Source organism: Rhincodon typus, chromosome 5, assembly GCF_021869965.1.
Source record: "Rhincodon typus isolate 14 chromosome 5, sRhiTyp1.1, whole genome shotgun sequence".
Lineage (NCBI taxonomy): Eukaryota > Metazoa > Chordata > Chondrichthyes > Orectolobiformes > Rhincodontidae > Rhincodon > Rhincodon typus.
In genome coordinates, this window is record NC_063336.1 from 37,036,632 (window position 1) to 37,058,291 (window position 21,660).

Consider the following 21,660-nt stretch of genomic DNA (forward strand, 5'->3'; position numbering starts at 1 on the left):
TGGTTGTACCTAAACAGGGCCAGGACCAATTTCCTTTGAGGTGGTTTGCTCTGTGGAAGGGTTTATACTAACTTGGCAAGGAACCAGGAGGTGGTATTGGAGAAGTAAGTTCAGGTGCGTAGAATACTGGGAGAAATAGATGGGACTAGAGTAAGAAATAAAAATGCTGCTATGTGCATTTACAGTAGAAAAAAAACTATAAGTGATGTAGTCTAAATTATGGTTATTGTGCACACATGCAAATGTGAGGTATGTGGTAAATCAGATCAGTGAGTTGCAGGCGTAGATAAGCATGTGGAGATATGATTTGAGGCTATAATGAAGGCCTGGCTCAATGAGGTGTAATGACAAATGAGATAGAGATTATGTTAAGAGTGATAAAGTGTGCTTATGACAGATGGGCAATATGATTCAGAGCCAGAGTATGAAAAGAAGGCTCAGAGGAGAATTGAAAAAGAAAATAAGACAAACAAATGGAGAGAATGAAAAAAGACTGACAGCTAACATAAAAGGCTAATCCAAAAGTCTTCGAGAGGCATATAAATATTAAAAGTTTGGTAAAAGCAGAGATTATTAAGGATCAAAGCTAAGATTTACACATGGGAGTGAGAGACATGGCTGAGATATCAAATTAATAAGTGGTATCTGTTACCAAATAAGATGTTGCACAAATCATTATTCAACAGGAGGCAATTGAGACATTGAAGCGTTTAAAATTGATAAAGAAGAGCTATTGTATGTACTTAAAGATGATAAGACATCAGAACTAAATGAGATGCATCCAAGGGCACTGTGGGAAATGAGAGTGAAATTGCGGAGGCATTGGCTACAATATTCCAGTCTTGCCGACAATCAGGGTGGTGCCAGAGGAAGAGAAAATTATAAATGGTTCATGAACAGATGTAAAGGACCCTGCAATTAGAGGCCAATCAGTTTAACTTCAGTGGCGGAAAGCTTCGGGAAATGATAATTCAAGACAAAATCAATAGTTACTTGGGCAAATATGGGTTCATTAAGGCAAACTAAAGACAAATCATGTCATGCAAATCATGCTAAAATTTTTCAATCACGTAAGAAAAAGATTAATGAGGATAGTAGTGTTGATGTTGTGTATGTGAACTTCCAAAAAGTGTGCGATACAACTCTGCACATTTGCACAACAGGCATATGAGGTTTAGAGCTCAACGAATAAGTGGGACAGTAACAACATGAATACCTACTTGACTAAATGACCGGAAGCAGACATTGATGGTTATAAGATGCTCTTTGGACTGAATAAATGATCTCGACCTTGGTGTACAGGGCAATATTTCATATTTTGCAGATGATCCAAACTTTGGAAGAATTGTGAATTGTGAAGAGAATGGTAAAAACCTTCAAAAGAACATTTACAGGTGAATGGGTTGGGTTGGACAAAAAGAGGATTAAATTTAATACATAGATGTACAAAGTGATTTGTCTTGGTAGAAGGAGAATGGAAAGACAATACAAACTAAAGTTTAGCATCCTAAATGGAGTGCAAGAACAGAGGGACTGGGTGTTATGTGTATATAAATCTTTGTGGAAAAGTATGATAATGTACACAGCATCCTGCACTTTAACAATGGAGGCATAGAGTGCACAAGCAAGAAAGTCATGCAAACTTGTGAAGAAACTGGTTCAGCCTCAAGAGCAGCATTACAATCAATTTTGGGCACCACATTTTCAAAAGGATGTGGAGACATTAGAGAGAATGCAGAAAAAAATAAAAAGAATGGTTTTAGGGATGAGGAACTTCCTTTACATAGATAGATTAAAGAAGTTGGTACAGTTTTCTTTGGAGAATAGGAAGTTGAGAGATTTGATAGAGGTATTCAAAATTATAGGGACTCTGGATACAGCAGATAGGGAATTCCAGACAGAGAAGATCAGGAGAAATTATTCCCATCGATGGAAGGATCAAGAACCTGAGATCGCAGATTTAAAGCCATTGGCATTAAAGTAATAGTAATATGGGTAAAAAAATTTTCAGGCAGCAATTGTTTAGGATCTGACATTCGTTGCCTGAGAGGTTGGTCTTCAATCAAGGCATTGTTATTTGAAAATAAAGAATGTGCAGAGTTATGGGGAGTAAATGGGGAAATAGCAATAGATGGATTGGCCCTTCAAAGAACCAGCACAGACGTGATGAATGAACTGAATGGCCTCTTTCTGTGCTGTGACTGTATTTGATTCTATGAACATCAACTAAATGTCAAGCCTCACTGCACTAGTGTACTGGAAATCAAGTCCTTCTATTCCTGTAGTAACCACAAAAGTTAAAGATTTGGTAAAAGTATGCAAAGTTTCCCAATTTACCTCTTCAGATTGACAAAAAGCACAGACCATGTATCTTTACTTAATAAGAATTACTATTTGTTACAAATAATTGAAATTTAGTTTATTTGATAGATTTGATTTTTGCTCTAAACCTGTTGCATTTTTTTTGATTTTCATTGTAAAGTGTAAACAGCCTCAACGAAGCAACATTTTGAAAATCCTAAATGACTTCAGAAATGATTATTACATGATCAACATATTTTGGAAAAGAAATGGCACTCAGTAGGTAATGGTGTTAGCTGGCTGATCAAAGTATGAAGTGAAGCTAGAATCTTGTGCCTGCAGCTTTAACAGCCTAGACCCTAGCAAAATGGAATATTACAGAAGACTCTGAAACCAGCTTTTTTGCATCTGCTAGTGTGCACACAAACCATAAAAAAATGTAATAAAAATACAACTCCACTTACTTTACCCATGTGGCAGGCAGTTGAAGAATATTATAATGTTTGCACAGTTCTAGCTAAGCTGAAATCCAGTACACTTAGACAACTGCAGTAATACTATCACTCACTGAGCATATCTATTTTATTAAAAACTAGAAAGGACTACATTTACTTGGGGAATATTTATTGTAACATTTCCAGCTGCTGATGTAAACAAGATGTTTCCTTTTCTTTGGAGCAACCTCACAATCTCATAACTTCAAAATTAAATAAAACGTTATCGTTTACAAAATGTCAAAATAAGTTTTAAGTTTAAATAAGGAGAAAACAACAAATAATTAAAAAGACATTGTTTGCTTTTCTTGCTCATTATTTGTATACGAAATGGTAGATAATAACCACTGACATTGTATTTCCAAGAAGCAAATGAATCCTGACAGTACTATCATTGTTAGCAATAGGGCATGAAGACCTTTTGTCTTCCAGAAGTAGTCCAGAGAGAGCTGATTTATCTCTCTGCTAGTTGTGCTGTGTCACAGCCCAATACTTCAATTGAAAAGGAAATGATGCGGGCAGAATTTTTCCAGCTGCTGTACTTAAACGGCAGCAGGTTCACATCAGTGGACAGCCAAATGGGCCCATGCACAGGCAGCAAAACTATCTGCTCCTTATGCACAGTAGCTATGGTTGTGTTGGACAGCAATTAACACCGGCATGAATAAAATGAACTATCATGCATGCAATCGTCTCAAAGAGTATAGTTGAGGAGATGATGGGGTCTACAACCATGAGGTCAGAAAAGCTTAATTCACAATTGCATGACACTTTTTATATTTGTAGAAATTACAATCCTTATAAATGCTAAATCCTTGTGCAGCAATACCATATTAATAGCATGTTCTTCACTTTTCAATAATTCATGGCTTATGTAACAAATTATATGAGAAATATACAGTATGTACATCTTCCACTTAAAACAATCTTTTTTATAGCTTACAGAGAAATGCAAATTCCTTATTTGTTTCAAACTTACACTCAATATCATATGGTAGATTTTCCTATAAATGTGTGCAAATTGTATTACATCCATCCAAGATATGGGAATGGGATTTCTGTCAAATATCCACCCGTTTTGTATCCTACTTAATATTCTGGTTGGATTTTCAAGTGCCAGGAGAAGCACACAAGATTTTCCAGTTGCACATAATGAGCCACTTTTAACACTATTTAGATGTTCACATAATTTATTATAGTTCAGAATGATGTTCTTGCCCATAAAAAATAGAATCCAGGACTGTTCATGACTGCCTTGTATACAGGGTGATTTGTTCTCTGTATTAAAACCATTCCAGGATTCTGTTCTTCTAAAACTACCTATTAAAAGACATTATTGAATTTTAAGGATGCTAATCCATGTTTCTCTTTTCTGTTAGGAACTAGTTGCTCAATGACATATGCACTAAATGTCTTTGCAATTGCATGATTATGGAATATCAATATTATTAATACTGCGGACTGCTCTGGGAATCCCCTTTGACTTAAGTTGTATGAGGAAGATGGATTAAGAGGAGGAGAAGACAGCAGGAAGGTCATACAACTCTGAAAAATACATACCCAGCAAACAATGGAAACAGAAACACAGCTATCTGAACCTTCAGAGATGCTTTGCCTGCAGGGTCTGCAAACTCCTGTCAAACAGAGATTGATTGGTGCAAGAATAGTTGCAGCTAACAAGGGACAGGATGCAAATATAAGGAATGGGCAGCTATATAGTTCTCTGCCTTCGTCTTCTTCTTGCCATGTGACAATGTTTTCCTGTGGAGAGTGTCATAGAATGGGAAACAAATGTTGCCTCTGTCCTTGTGAACAGTTTATACAGCACCCATTCCATATTGGCAGCCAGCAAACAAGGGACTTTGCTCTATCACCAACCCATTGACTCAATTTCCTGCCATATTTATCATGCCAGTTATTCGTGCAAAAGCAAAACTATGTCTTTAAATTATTAAAAGCCTTCTTCAAGACCCACAATATTTTCTTCTGACATACAGCATTTACCCTTAAGTGCTTGTATTTTATGAATTTTCACCAATTATGCTTCTGAGCTGTTTCCCTTCTCTAATAATCACCCAAAGCCAATCCATATTTTCAAAGTGAAGTTGACCTAGCAAAATCAGGCAGCAGCAGTTCACTAACACTTGGGCAAGTGTCAACTCTACACTGTCCAATGAATAAACAATGATAGACACAATTATAAAAACTATATTCATTTGCCAAAAACTGTGGAGTTATTTTTCTTTTCTTCATTCTTAGGATACCATTATAACATAAACATTGATAAAACATCTAACTTAATGGCAAAAAAGGATAATTTGTCATGAAAAATGAAGGACTGTAATATCTTTCAGGCATGAGCTACTTGATGTCCAGTTGTCAGGAATTGCAATTCACCAATCAGAGCTCATATTCTCACAGTTTGGCACATTAACAAAAAGGAAATGAGCCTCCTGGCCCCAGACATATTGAATAGAAACTAGCAATCTGTGATTGCAAGAGCCAGGAAAGACATGTTGTACAAATGAAGATCTCTATAAAGAGGATGATAGTCTAAGACTGCTCTATGTACTGAATGCCAGGAACTATGACTGGAGGAAATAATGAACTGAATCCTAGCAGATAGAAAGGACTGCAGATGCTGGAGTCAGAGTCAGTACAGTGTGGAGCTGGAGGAACACAGCAGGTCAGACAGCATCAGAGAGGCAGGAGAGTCGACATTTCAGGTCGGGACCCTTCTTCCAGCATGAATACTAGATCACAATTATATACTAAATTTGTTTTCAAAGACAACGGGGAATACAACTCAGTTGTTAACAATGTTTATACATCTTAGCAATTTCAGACTGAGGGGAGTTGCTGAATGTACTGGAAAGGTCACTCTTTGGACACTGACTATTCCTTCTGTACATAGAAAACCCGCTGTAAGCTTGTTAAGTTTTCACAAGCAAAACTAAGAGACATATTAGGCATAGAAGATACAGCTAATATTTTTCAGGACCGTTGAATTTATTTTCTATATATGGAAGACAAGGGCAGAGGATGACCTAGTGGTATTACAACTGGAGTGTTAACCCAGAGACCCAAATAATGTTCTGGAGACCTTTGTTTGAATACCCACCATGGCAGATGGTGGATTTGGAATTTGATAAAAAACCTTGAAATAAGAGGCTAATGATGACCGCGAAACTGTTGCCAATGTCAGGAAAAATTCATTAGTGTCCCTTAGGGAAGGAAACTGCCTTCCTTACCTGGTCTGGACAACAAGTAACTCCATATCCAATGCAATGTGGTTGACTGTTAATTACCCTCTAGGATGGGCAAGAAATGCAGTGATGCCCTGATCCTGCGAATAAGTAAACAAAATGAAAAAGTCTGCAATATTGTTACAAATAACATGTATGTTGAAGATAATAGATTTAGCAGTGTGGCTCTGTTTCAATATAACACCCAAAATGGGTGGGAATTCAGCGGAATGATTGCTCCAGCCACCTCTTTATGTAAATACTGGGTCCAAATCATTTTGAGACCAACATTTCCTTTAGTATGCTGAACTTTTCCCCAGTTTTGGGAGGACGGAAGATTGTCCAAGATCCCATACTGAGCCAACTGGAAAGGGGCAGTGGAATTTCTGTCATGGAGGAAGAGCGAAAAAGAAGTGGCCATTTTCAGGTAAAATGTATGTCACACTTGCACACAAATGGGTTATATTCTAATGTATTTGAACCAATTGGTTGAATTGCAAGCATGACTTTTTTGTAACTTTCTAACCATAAACATAGTGAACCAAATCAAAACAAACACAATATAAGGTGAAAGCTTTATCATCTGCCATTTTACACACAGTTAACCAACCACAGAGCAATGAAAAATATGATTTTCCTGTTACAAACGAAAAAGAAGCTGAAAAAATTTAAAGTGAAAATCAATTGCTTAATTCTTATTGTAAATGCATCCATTATCTTATACCACATCTTTGTGAGGGATCTGGACCTTGAAACTGGTTGTAGTCCAGCCTTGAGCAATGCCACAGGATATCCGCTATATTCTTTCTATAAGTTATTTTCTCACACAGAACTCTGTCTGTACCTACTGCACTAGCTCAGGCTTTTCCAAAGCTGATGTGTTCTAATCAGTTCAAGTTGCTGTGACTTATTCCGAGCTGATTCAATAATTTGTTTCCAGTCATCAGGCCTTCCCCATCTAATCTGACCACAATTTACACCAATTTCCCAATTGTCACCCCAAATGTTATCAGTATTTACAGTGTCAAAGTCCATATGGTGCTAAAAAACTAATTCAGACCAAGATATGTGCTGCCAGCTTAGATCACACTAGGTGATACACCTGACAGCCAGTATATGGATGCAGATCAAAATAGATTCACCTGGAATTTTTTTTCTTCCTCAGTGCCTTCAGATGTTGGGATCTCTTCAGTATACCTAGACTAGAGGACCTGCTCCCTCCCATGGTTCAGGATAACCAGAATCTCCTCCAGAAAGTTGCAGGGAAGCACTGTTCTATGATCCAAAACTTGTGGGCCCCTCTGACCAGTGATACAATCCCTAATGTTTTACAATTCTTCTACAGGACTCACCAGATTATCTTGTGCTGCTCTGGCATTCATGCTGCAGTGCCAACATGACTCACCATTATTGTATTGGTCATGTCTGTATTCTTATTGAGGATACTATCACCATGTATCTTGATCCTGAAAACGTGTAAAGACTGGGGCAAGTACATGGAGCCAACCAGAAGTTCCATTTCTTAGGAATTCCTCTTCAAATTGGAGTACTCTCCTTAAAAGAACCTCGGCACTCTAGGAAGTTAGACACTGAATTATCTTGGTCAACATTCCTGTCTGTGTCAATATCACTGACAAAACAGATTAGCTACTTATCATTTAATTTGCTATTTCCTATGCAACCTCAGAGTTTTCTGCAAGACTACAAAATAAAAATAAAAAGTTGATATGAAGCATTCAGGATATCCCAAGGTGTTATATAAGCCCAGGTTCTTCCCTGATGATCTTTGCATATGAGAAAGCATGGCAATGTTTTAACTTTGCAGCAATGTCAGTAAAATATAAAATGTTGGCCCTACAACACATAGAGGTAATTTGAAGCAATTATTATTAAGATATTGTAAGTTTATGAAGTATTTATGCTCTACTTGGAAAAAAGTGGGAGTGATTGCCAAACATAGTATGCTAATGATTTTTTTTTGTGTTGCGTATAATAACCAGTGATGAGAACAAATAATATTTAAAAGTTTATTGGGAGAATTTCCAATCTTATTAGGTTCCTAACATTATTCATTTGATGTTGTGTTCCAAGAGCATAAATGCTCATTTCTATGGTCAATGAGAATGTGCTGGTGAGAATCAATGGATGACTGTTGAATAACATTTTTATCACATTTGTGAGGATTCTCCTTAAGTGAAGAGTTTGCAATTGTACTGTTTACATCTTGGTGCAAACTGATAGTTCATGAGTATACCTTATGTCTGAAGTTTATAGAATTGTGATAAGCACTCCAGTTGCTTATCTGGTAAATACACTGTGATATTGAGTCACAGAATCCTGGAAGACTCTATGTTCTGAGTTTTCTAGCCTTTTATAGTGACAGACAGAGCTGCTGGGTGGAATTTCAGGGCCTTTGAGCTAGAATCTGTGCTACAGCTGTTCAGTTGGGGAGGGTGTAGTTAGCTGAAGTCAGAGCAACTCCTGTTGATATATTCAAGTTGAAATGCTACACCTGGTGAGTTCTCCAAACTGTGATAGAACCTCTGGACCAGAAGGCCTGAGTTCAAGTCCCACTTGTTTCAGAGGTGTGTCATAACATATCTGAACAGGTTGAGTAAAAATATCTACATGTTGAAGTGCAAATTTGGTCAGGGGACAAAACAAGCAAGAGCAGACCTGTTTCCTAATCAACTATTTCCTAATTCCATTGATATTCCATTCTTTGGAAAGGGAAACTTTTCAGGATACAAAATTGGTGGCCAAGGTTGAATACTACACCCAAATTGTCTACATGTGTTTCTGAAGTATAATCTCAATATTGGAAATGCCACTACAACTATAACAGCATCAGACCAGACAATAAGAGATAAGACATAGCAGCAGAATGAGGCCATTCACCTCATTGAATCAGCTCAGCCATTCAATGAGATCATGACTAATCCAATAATCCTCAACTCCACTTTCCTGCCTTTTCCCCATAACCCTCAATTTCCTTGCTGATTAAAAATCTACCTCAGCCTTGAATATACTTAATGACTTAATGCTTCAACAGTCTCCTGCAGCAAAATATTCCATAGATTTACAATCCTCTCAGAGCAGAAATTCTTATCATCTCTGTCTTAAATGTGCAACCCCTTCTTCTGAGATTACACATTCTGGTTATAGACTCTCCCACAAAGGGAAACAGCCTTTCTGCATATACTTTGTCAATTCCTCTAAGAATCTTGCATAATGAGTGCAAGAGCAATCTACTCAATCTCTAATCCAATGCCAGTGTATCTTTGCTTAGATAAGGGGCCCAAACTGTTGACATTATTCCATCTGTGGTCTAATTAGTGCCATGTACAGTGTTAGAAAAACCTCCCTACCTTAATAAAAACCAAAAGAACTGCAGATGCTGTAAATCAGGAACAAAAACAAAGCTGCTGGAAAAGCTCAGCAGGTCTGGCAGCATCTGTGAAGGAAAAAACAGAGTTAATGTTAACTGGGGAACAGTTCTGAGGAAGAGACACCGGACCGAAATGTTAACTCTGTATTCTCCTTCACAGATGCTGACAGATCTGCTGAGCTTTTCCAGCAACTTTGTTTTTGTTCCTCCCTACTTTAATATTCTATTCCCTTTGAAATAAAAACCAACATTCTATTTGCCTTCCTTATTACCCACTAAACTTGGATGTTGTATATGGACTTCCAGGAGGTGTTTGACAGTTACTGCACAAAGGGTTAAGTTGCAAGATAAGAGCCCATCATGTTAGAGGCAGTATATTGATATAGGGAGAGAATTGGCTCATGGGCAGGAATCAGTGAGTGGAAATAAGGGCTCTTTTCCAGATTGGTGACCTATGACTAGTGGAGTTCCATAGGAATCAATGCTGGGATCACAAGTGTTTACAATATATATTCAGGACTTGGAGGAAGGTAGTAAATGTACTGTAGCCAAATTTGCAGGCAACACAAAAGTAGGTGGAGAGGCAAGTTCAAAGAGGGATACAAACAATTTACAGAGAGATATTAATGGGCAAAAAGTTGACAAATGAAGTATCATGTGGGATAATGTGAAAGGAGAAGAAAAGAATAGAATATCATTTAAATAGAGTAAAACTGCAGAAAGCTGCAACACAAAGGGACTTGGGGATATTAGTGCACAAACACAGGAAGCTAGCACACAAGTGCATCAGGTAATCAAGGTGGTTAATAGGTTGTTGGCCCTTTTTTCAAGGAGTTTAGAGTGTAAGAGCCAGGAAGTCCTCCTGCAACTGTACAAGATGCTGTGAGACTATACCTAGAGTACTGCAAACGCCAAAGTGCAGGTGTGAAGTACAGAACCATCCTGTATGTCAACCAGGAATATGCCATAATGGTGCAATGAGGCTGGTAGCTGCTGGATGCCAAGGTCCATTGGTGAGACTGCCTATGGTGCATGCCCTGAGTTGCTGGAACCAGGTGTACAAGATGGAGGTCTGAAGGAGCAAGTAGCGAGGTAGAGTCATCAGATAAGGTCTGACTTGCATATTGGGAATTCTTGGTATTTAGTTTTAATCCATTAGGTGATAGAATGAAGACTGCATATTAATCAGGCTAGATTAAGTAGTAATGAGGCTTTTCATCTATTAAAGTAATGTCTTTCCATTAGTGAGAATCTTGTCTTGACATTTAATGCTTGATTGGAGAATGTGATATTTTGGTCTCCACATGAAGATGATGAAGACTGGACACCTCACCCAAATTTCCCAGATTGCTCTGCATAGCCCAATTCATTCAGAGCTTGGGAAGATTGTGCCCTGTCAGTTTACATTTCAGTGCATAATTGTTGCCAACCATCTTCCATCAATTTGATTAAGTAGAAAAAAAACCTTCCAAATTCTTTTCATAATAGATTATTAGTGCTTATTTACATGGCAAAAATTTATATCACTGTTGAATCAGCAAACATTCATGAAGCCCAGATTTTCACAACAGTGAAGTGCTTCTGCATCATGATGAAAACAGAAAAAGACATCTAAACCTTGCATTTCTCATTTTCACCCGGGACGGTGATAGAGGACAGTTCCTTAGTTGCACATGACAGTTTGTTGTGGCAACTGGCATTTCAATGGTGATGGTGATGATCTTAATTCTAAGTTTCCAATCTAACATTATGAGGAGGGTACAGACTCCTGCTGTAAAGTTATTGGCAAACAGGAATGGTGGGGACCTTGACCCTCAGTCAGAACTAGGCGTATCATCAGCACAAGTGGAAGCTGGACATATCTTAGGGTCTTGGTTGAAGATGCATGTTTATATCATCTACAGCTTGTAAATGAGAAGAGAATGTGGGATGACAGCAAGGCATGATGTGTGAAGGTGCATTAGCTATGAGGAGACCATTCTCATGATAGTTTCAGGTTCAGATCTGAAGGTGCATTCATTGACCTACATGACCTGAATTTTTGTAGAGTTGCACTCAGATCCCTGTTGCTTGACTCCTCACATTAATCACCTTAATTTTCTACTCCCACTGCCTCCTGAGCATTTGGAGGACGTGCAGACACAAGTCATCTCTCGCCCTTTCTAATTCCTCCACTCGGACCAATGCAGTGTCCAAAAACCTGGAAGCCTACTCTCTCTCATTTTATACCAATTCTTGATATTTTCACGGATCTGATTCACAATTGTCAGTGCCTGTCCCAGACATAACACATTTCTTCTTTAAGTGGTGCACATTAGCTTTAACTAGAGTTCGGTAAGTCTTGAACTTAGTCCTTCTGCAGAAGGATCCAGCTATTCAACAGTGCAGTTAGCACTGGCTGGATGCAGCGACCATTGAAATAAGCAGGCAGCACAAAATTGGCATGCTGCCTGCATCACAAAAAAAAGGCGCTATTTAATCGTGCATCATGATCCCATCGCCTGTTTTCGGGGGCTATTGAATTTATCCCCCAGGCTCTTTGGATCTGTTTGCATTCACATAAAATATCTGATGCTCAACCCCAGTAATTGAATAATTATTTTCATCTGCACATTGTATTGTAAGGCAGCTTGACATAACTTTTAGAGGATGGAGCTGAAAAGTGAATTCTTTGACTTTTTTTTATTACTTTTCTGAATAAAACTGCAAGGCTTACTCTTATTCTGAACTAAGCATGAAAATGTTCTGTCTATGTATATTAGGAGGTAGTGTGTTTTAGTGAGCGCATCATTAAACATTGCATTTATTCTGAAAATGCATTAGGTTCAAAGTGCAGTTATTTACACTAAAGCTTAAAAAGTCAAATTTGGACTGCAACTCCTCAAGACTGACATTTGTAGGTTGGCATTTCTGTTACAATATTAACAAACTAAAAGTTGGAAAATAATAATGAAAGTAAAAATTCTAATAAACCAAAGGGTTTTTTAAGGATTAAAATGCCTCTTCAAAACTGGCTTCTTACTATTATTAATAGCCCAGAGGTTGCTGGCTATTTATTGGTCATGACATTACCACCCCTGTCAACCACATTTACTCACAACAGCTTGACTGCACAATGATTAGCTCATATTCCTCTGGAGTTTGGTCATGGTGATAACACTGCATTCAAACTGTGTCTCCTTAGATCACCCATCACTTCTTCTTCCAACACTTAGCTGTCAGATAACACTAAAATTTATCATGCCAGTTAATTTTGCAAGGCAGTAGTATTAACTAATGCACATTTTATTTATATGTCTGGAATCTCTCAGTTCTTTACTTTGATGAAACAGAGTCATTTGTGTTTGAATCAGTTTAATTAGTACTTTATTTTTCTCTCTGTTTAAATCCATCTCCTTCATTTCACACCTTTCTATTTATTCAGCTAATGCTTTGGGAATCACAAGAGTAGCTTTATGTGGAATCTCATGACTACAGAATGCAACACAAAGGCTTGAATTTTCTTAGCCCATGAATGATGAATTGGCAGAACAATTAGAAAAATTTGACAAGTTTGGAAAAATAAGATTCCTAACGTCGAGCAAAAAAGTCAGATCTTTTACCAAAGATATTAATGCCAAGACACAATTCTCACTAGTGAGTGGTGAGAGGCCTATTTGTATGCATTAACATCTCATTATTCTCACTCATTTACATGCAATTTGATGTTCTCCCACTCAGCAGGGAGAAACTAGATGGCCTGATAGTTCTCAACATGGAAGCCCAGCATGTAGCTGATGGCTTCAGCTTATCACTTTCTCCTATGACCTCTGTCTTGGCCAGTAGTTCCTGACATCTTCAGACATACTCTGTGTAACCATCTGCATCTTCCAATCCACAGAGATTGGCACCAGATTCACCACATCATCATGGCACATCTCTGGCTCACTTAGAACACAATTCTCCATTTCACACCTTCTACATGTATTGCCACCTTATAAGGTGAACACACTGAATGTGTTTCAAGCAAATGGTTACTTTTCAAAATCTAAGGGGCGTCAACCTCAGTCAACTGTTATCAATCAGGGAGTCCCATCACAGTCAGTCAAGAGGTAGCATCAGATCTTAATACAGGGGCTTGAACTCTGTGGTCAACTGGGCAGAGTCCAGAAAATTGGCCACACTCAATCTTGCAGGTCCAATGCAACCAGCCTCAGAATTGGTGGTAGGTCAGTAGGGGAATTGTACAGACTACAGGAGGAGGTTATTGACCACAGGCCAGTAATCCAGGCAATACTGTCAGCATTGTAGTGTGTTGTGAGCATTGAATCTGGTCTTACATTTATAGAATCACAGTCATACAGCATGGAAACAGACCCTTTAGTCCAAATTGTCCATGCCAACCAAGTTTTCCAAACTAAACTAGTCCCATTTGCCTGTGTTTCACCCATATCCCTCTAAACCTTTCTTATTCATGTACCTGCCCAAATGTCTTTTAAATGTTGCAACTGTATCTGCATCAACCACTTCCTCTGGCTGTTCATTCCACATATGCACCAACCTCTGTGTGAAAACGTTGCCTCATTCAGATCCCTTTTAAATCTTTCCCCTCTCACCTTATACTTATGCCTCTAGTTTTGAACTCTCTGCCCTAGGGCAGAGTGATATTCACCTTATCTATGCCTCTCATGATTGTATAAACTTCTATAAGGTCACCCCTCAACCTCTTAAACTCCAATGAAAAAGGTTCCAGCCTATCCAGCCTCTCCGTATAACTCAAACACTCCAGTCCTAGTAAGATCCTTGTAAATCTTTTTTGTACCCTTTTCAATTTAGCAATATCCTTCCCATATCAGGACAACCAAGACTGCACACAGTTCTCCAAAAGTGGCCTCACCAATGACCTGTACAATCGCCACATGACATCCCAACTCCTATACTCAATGCTCCTGCCAATGAAGGCAAGCGTGCCAAACACCTACTCCTGCATTGCTGGGTAGGTGCCCTCAGCTACCTAAAACTCTCTCTCACTCTCTCTCTCTGTGTTATAGAAGCCTTCTCCCACCAAAGTTCATGCTACACCCCCTCACTTTTGCATGCAATGTCTTCACTCACTTGCTTTCACTTACCTCAAACACACTCCATCCCACCAACCATACCCCACTAACCCTACATCTTCTCTGTGCTGCCACTTCACTGATGTGGGTCACCTCACCACCTTTTTGCCATCTGCATCAATAATAAGAGAGCTGCCAGACACTCTCATCTCATTCAATTCCTCCATTTCTCTCATTCCCCAAGAAAACAGACGATAATAGGGCTAAGAGCAGCCAGATGTGTGGTATATATCCACTTATATATTTCATATATCCACTTGCTTACCCACTGTACACATGATTTACAAGATGATGGGAGGCCACAGTGGTCATGAGATTCAGGCTCCACCTCAATGTGTAAGCGATACCCAAAACATCAGCAACCTCTTCCTGATTACCCTATAGGTGTCACACATCGTCAGATCCTCAGCCAACCTGACTGTTGGAGTCTGCCCATCTATTCCTCCTCCACTACTATCCCAGCCTCTGCGAGCCCTAGGAATAACATCACCCCTCCAACATGTCTCCTTATCCTCCCCAAGCGCTAATGTGTCCTCCCCATTATACATTGAATTGCCAAACCCCTCTACTCACTGTTATATACTAAATAAAAACTGAAAGAAATTCGGATGCTGTAAATCAGGAACAAAAACAGATGTTGCTGGAAAAGCTTAGAACTGAGGAAGCGTCACCGGACCTGAAACATTAACTCTGATATTTCTTCATAGATGCTGCCAGACCTGCTGAGCTTTTCCAGCAACTTCTGTTTTTGTTCATTCACTGTTATAATCTCCAATACAGCCCAGCTTTCTGCCTCCACTCTCTACCTTCAAATTCCGCAGCATCTCTCCGGTGTCCTATCATCCACTACATCCCTACTCCGACCCCCACACCCCCACCCCAACCATTATCTGGAGCTCACCTTATCCCCACATCCAGTCCTGAAGAAGGGTAATACCCTAAACGTTGACTTCTCCTTTCCTCCAGATGCTGCCTGGCTTGCTGTGTCTTTCCAGCCTCCTGTCTGTCTACCTCTCACCCACAGAACTGGGCCCTTAATAACATCCTCCACTTTTATGTTTAGTGAACGTAAGCGTCACACTGACTGTGGCCCATATCCCTGTGCAAAGTAGCTGACCAGACTTCTGACTGACTTCCAAAAAGCTCCTTTCTTATTTTCCCACAACTTAACAGTCTGGCGGCATTGGACCCACAGGCTGACTATGGCCCATTCCCTGGACTGAAGACATATGATCTGAGGAGCACAACCAGATGCCTGTCTGTTCCGAAGCCCCTGGACTGGTTTTGGTGGTAGCTTTTGACACACTGTGGCAGGACCCTCTCTATGGACATCAGTAACAATTACTTCCCTCTAACTTTGAGACATGGCACTTGCCTGTAACAACACATGCACTTTTCTACCGTTTATGCAGCCGACACATGATGCAGGGGTCAGATTGTTGTAGCAATGTGCCATACAGCAAGATACCAATTCCCTTGACTGCTGACTGCTAACAACCATGGCAATTTACCCGGTTTTGTGTTAGTGCTAAACAGCCAGGCAAAATAGCAGTACTTTGAACTCCGGAGCTCTGGCTGAGGAATCAAAGAGCAAAAAGGTGAGGCAAGACAGGGAATTGAATTGAATTGAATGATTTATTGTTCCCTGTATGTTACAGTGAATTATACAGTAAAATATGGTGAAAAGCTTCAACTCTCACCACAATCTGGCGCCATTTTCAATTGTTTAAGAATAAAAAGATATAACTGAAAGAGATAGCAAGAACTGCAGATGCTGGAGTCAGAGATAACAAAATGAAGAAGGATCCCGACCTGAAACGTCAGCTTTCCTGTTCCTCTGATGCTGCCTGGCCTGCTGTGTTCCTTCAGATCCACACTGTGTTAACTGAAAGACAATTCAAAATTCATCCAGCTCTACACCTTGTTATCTCAGATTCTCCAACATCTGCAGTTCCTACTATCTCTGATACAATTTTAACCCCACTGCGAAGCCTCTTCTAAGGATGCCTAGCCTGAAGAAGTTACGCTCCTCCATCCGGAAAAAAAGCCTTCCTGCTCCTATGATGCTGCTTGGCCTGCTGTGTTCATCCAGCTCTACACTTTGTTATCTCACCTTTGTTCCGCTGCCTCTGCCATGAGTCCTGATTTCGCTCACCAATGACACCTGTGCTGCTACCCCTTCACCACTGCCTCACTGCTGCCTGCTCTAGACACCACTCTTTAGGCACCATCCCTTTGCCACTGGGCCTATGTCATCGACACCGTGGCCTACGCCAGGTCCTGTGCTGAACCCACGCTTGCCCTGCAACCAGGAGTCCCCAGATCTGCCACTGCCGCCTCGCCGATAACCGGGAGTCCCCGGGCCTACCGCAACCAAGAGCTGGCACCACCACCTCATGCCACTCTCTCGCAAGAATCTCGTCACAACATCCAGAACTCTGTTGGAAAATGTAGCTAGTTGATCCCGACATCGAGAAAGTCTTCATTGGACTTCTCCTGTGATTCTCCCAGATTTCTTGCCATTTCATACGTCATTCAGGGCGTTATGAGATTCTACCTTTAAATTTTCTGCCTTCAGAATTTAATTGTGGTGTTAATTCAAGCGGCATATTCTCACCACTTCTCTATCTGGAAGCCCATTGGTGGATCACTACTTGTGAGAACTATTGCTTCCTCCAATGCTGCTCTATGCCACTTTAAGTAGCAACAGGTTTTATTTGCTTACTCTGAAAAAAGCACATTGCGACCTGCCAGATAAATTATTTTCATATCTAGAATTGCTCTTACACAAACCTGATTTTTTTTTCACCATCACCAAATCACTCATGGGTTTTTTTCATCTATTAACCATCACCGGTAAATCATCCACATTTCCCATTGATTAATTTATGTTCAAAGTCTGTTAAGGATAATGCAAACTATCGGAGGTGAGTGAGAGAGGAGGTCGGGGAAGGAAATAAGTCAAAGTGGAGTTGGAAGAGGAGATAAAGCATCCTACCCACAGTGGTGCCACTGTCCAGGTAAACTTATGTCTTGTTTAAATCCTAATATCTGTCTGCACTACAGCCTAAATACATTTGTCCATTGAAATTAGTTGACGCTGTAATTTAGGGTGAGGTCAATGCCTTGCCCTGAAAACCAATGGGTTTTCTTTATCTTGTGTTATCAGAACATTAGGCCCATTGCATATTTCTCATGACCAAATCTAAACCAATAAACATCTTAACACTCTCAGTATTCCCACTGGCCCACATTCTCCTCTTGAAATTTTTAAAAATGCAAACTTACTGCTACCAATCAACAAAGTCACCTTTGAAGTTTTCATTGCCATAATTTCTGCCTGCATGGCTTGGTCCTGCCATTTGCCTTTTCAAAAAAAGCAGTTTACTTTAATACTGTTAATACTTTTATCTCTAAAACAAAGTTGTTCCCAGAGATCTATGTTCTTTGTACCCTATGCCCCATGTTCAACTCCTACAGTCAGTTTCTACAACCTGATAGCAAATGATGTCATTCCAGGTCTGAAGAATGAACTAATGATGTAGAAATGCCAACTATACTGAAAAAGACCTGTTGTAAAGAACTTGATGGATAATGACCAAAAGTCACAGGTTTTCCTAAAAGCTGCACTACTAACAGGTCACTTCCACCCAACTTCTTGTATTGTGTAACTCTTGGAATTAAACCAGGTTACAGATATGTTAAATCTGTGATTTGGTCTATAACGCTAAGTCAAAAATACGGGTGAGCCTCTTGGTGATAGACTTCTATTGATGTCTTTAAAGTTGTCAATTCATCTATTGAATTGAAGTGCATCTCAATAAGTGTAACAATTTCAAAGAGCTTTATAGAATTGCATATTCACTATGTACAATTAATTTTTTTTGTGATACCACATATTTTGGCCCTTTCCCTTAAAGCTTCTTTGTTCCATCCGCAATAGTGCTGTCTCATGCAGCTCTAAACACCATGAAATAATCTTCTTTCTGGTTTCATTCCAGCCAGCTCATATTTCACTATTACCATGGCTCTCACATCCCTTATATAGTGGATCTAAGTAAGTATACATTACTAATACCCATGATTATGAATGGAGGCTATTCCCATTCTCTTTGCTTCTGAATTTCTGTTCAGATAACATATTTTTTAAAAAGTATCATTTTCTCAATTGCATTTTTAAAAAAATTGTTTTTGTTTATCACTGCTGATTACTTCTTCCTGTCCATCCCACACTGCCCAGTAAATATTTTCTTGGGTCTGACCTATAATCTGCTGATTTAACTGCAACTTTAGTTACATACATATCTTGAACCTCCAGAATTCTCCCATCTCTCATTTTGCCGTTCAGTCTATTTTACCACTTTTTATAATGTTCTTTGACCTGCCAGATCAATTGTTAACCAATGCTAGAATGGGCTTCAGAATATAGTCAGCTATATTGTGTTCACAGTCCTTCATGTCACCTTTAGGATATTCCAGCTATTTCCCATGGAAAATAAAATGGCAGAAAGAAAAACAAGTGGATTTGTTTGCAGACCTTCTCTAACATAGCTGACTTCACAATAGTTTTTGAAAAGGGCTTTACATTTGCCACCCTTTCAACATCTGAACAATTTTACCTTCCTTGAAATTTTGGTAATTTCATAGCCACAAAACATTTCCCTTTCAGGCTATTTTATAGTGTCATATTTTACTCAAAGTCAAGATATTCAGATCATAATCAAGAAAATCCAAATTTAAGGAACTGCCTGCTATCCATTTTGTGATATAATCACCTAGAGTTCCTCAAGCTTTGGTTCTTTGCCAAATTTTCTGAGTTCATGGTGAGAAAAGTTCCAATGAGGAGTCTGAATGTGTGTGTCTTTCTGTACTCCATACAAGGCCAACAGCTCTATTTTTATATATTTCTTTGTCGACCTTGATACTCAGTGCAGGTTTCTGTCCATAATAAACACAGTTTCTCAACCATCCCACTTCCAACAATCATAAACATTATCGGACTTTGAAGGAATTATAGGGAGGATTCGAATGCTGGCCATAGGACGAACCTCGGACTCTTAAACATCTCATTGGTCATGCATAGAATCAGCCTTCCCTGTTGCAGAACATAACTTAATTGATTTAATTAAGCTGAGCAAGCAAGTTGTCAATTTGAATTTTAAACATATAAAGAACATAATGCAATTCACTAAAATCACATGACAAATCTTTTGCTCAAAATATCAGATTCAGCAATCTGAAAGCTCGAAGAGCAGAAACAGGCTGGATTATTCCATAAGGCTATTCTAATTTTAGTATATTTTAATTGATTAAATTTTAAGTTAACCAGTATAGTTCTTTTATTCAGTTAGTTTGTATGTTTGTAGTTCCTCTGTTTAAAAAATACAAGACTGTTAAAAAATATTTCAACTATTCCACCCCAAAGGGTTAGAATCCTTCACACAGAATCCCAAACGTCAACTGCTGGTTCAGTGGAAGAGCATCTGAGATATCCTGTGAATGGATCATTCTCGATCAAAGAGTGAATATGCTGCTGTGGATATCTGGATGCTTTAATTATTCAAAGAGCTTTTCTAGTTCCATATGAAATGAATAAAGTACTTCTCCTTCTAAAATGTCTTTCAGTCCAAATAAAATTAATAGCTTGGCATCAAAAAATAGCTGGGTTTCAGTATAATGAGAGAGTTAAAAAAAACTTGTAATCATGTAAGAAGAGCAACTGAATTATTTAACTAGATGGAAAGTTTCCAACATATGAATCATGCAAAAGTCAACTTTAGCAATTGGACAATTAAACTTTTGTAAATAGATCAGTACTTGATTACACAGTGCTGCTTAAAATGCAAATTCCAGTTAAGAAGTTATCAGTGTAAAACAATGGGAGGCATCTTCCCAGTTCTAGAACAACATAGGCGATAGCAAGGCAGTTGGGAAAATATGGTGAGATTGAAATAAATGAGATTCTCGGCATTGAGAATAAAAGTCTGATTGTCTACTGATGATTTTAACAGTGAGACAAGAATCTTGTTAGAGTGGCGAGAAGGTTATTTACATGCATTAAGATCTCATTATTACCTCATCCAATTTCATTGATATGTAGGTTGCTATTTTCCTAGGCAGTGGAGAGAAACCAGACAGCCACAATTCTTGACAAGAAAGCTTGAGTGGGTATCACCTGACTGCAGCTCACTCGTAACCTATTATGGACAGACTCTCTTCTTGGTCAGCATTCCCCAACACCTCAGGGTTTGCTCCATGAGCAGCATCCAGCTACATCCTTCATCCAAAGAGTTTGGCATTGGACCCACACCAACCTCTCCACATCATCATGGCCCATTGCTGGGCCACTTTGCACAGACTACAGGCATCCATCTCATGCATCAGAGCAACATGCCTTTCAGGGCTCTGAGCTTGCTCTCTTAGCATTTACTGACTTTGCACTTTCTTTGATGTTCACAGTATCTCAGCCCTGCCTTGCCATTTTGTGAATTGTTGCTGGTGAATGCACAACAGTGTGAACACAGTGCCAGAGTCATGGTGCATCCATAATGAGATGAGCAGCAAAGAATTGTGTGAGATCACTCACGAGGGCTCACCCTCCTTAAAACTCCACAAAATTGACACTTAGCCAATTTTTGGTAAAGTTCAGCTCAAAATTATTGTTCTTTCTACCTGCCTTCCATTAACTCCAATGTGCTGACTACTTCCTATTGCACCAATGATTACCTGTCAGGTAACTCCAATATTTTGGACTGATTAAAAACTGGGTGCTAGAGTTGGATGAACCTGAAGCGCGGTTAGGCCAATTCCAGCATATAATCTCACATCACGTTTTTCACTGCCTCCTTGGCAGCATAATTGTCGGCTAATGTGAATTGAAATTTAGCAGGTTCTGCTCATGCAATGCCCTGTTAACCTTGGACAGAGAATGATACAGGAGCCACCTGAGATTTGCCTTCCTGTCATCACACTACACAAGGTCAGTCCGTGTCATGTAATGGTGACCTGGAGCAGACTGCGACTTCTGATTGCCAAAGAAGAGAATAATTTTTCCTGATACTTGAAATATTATTCACTGTGCTCCTCATTGCTGTAGCTATTCTTATATCAATGTCACATTTATATGAGGCATTTAT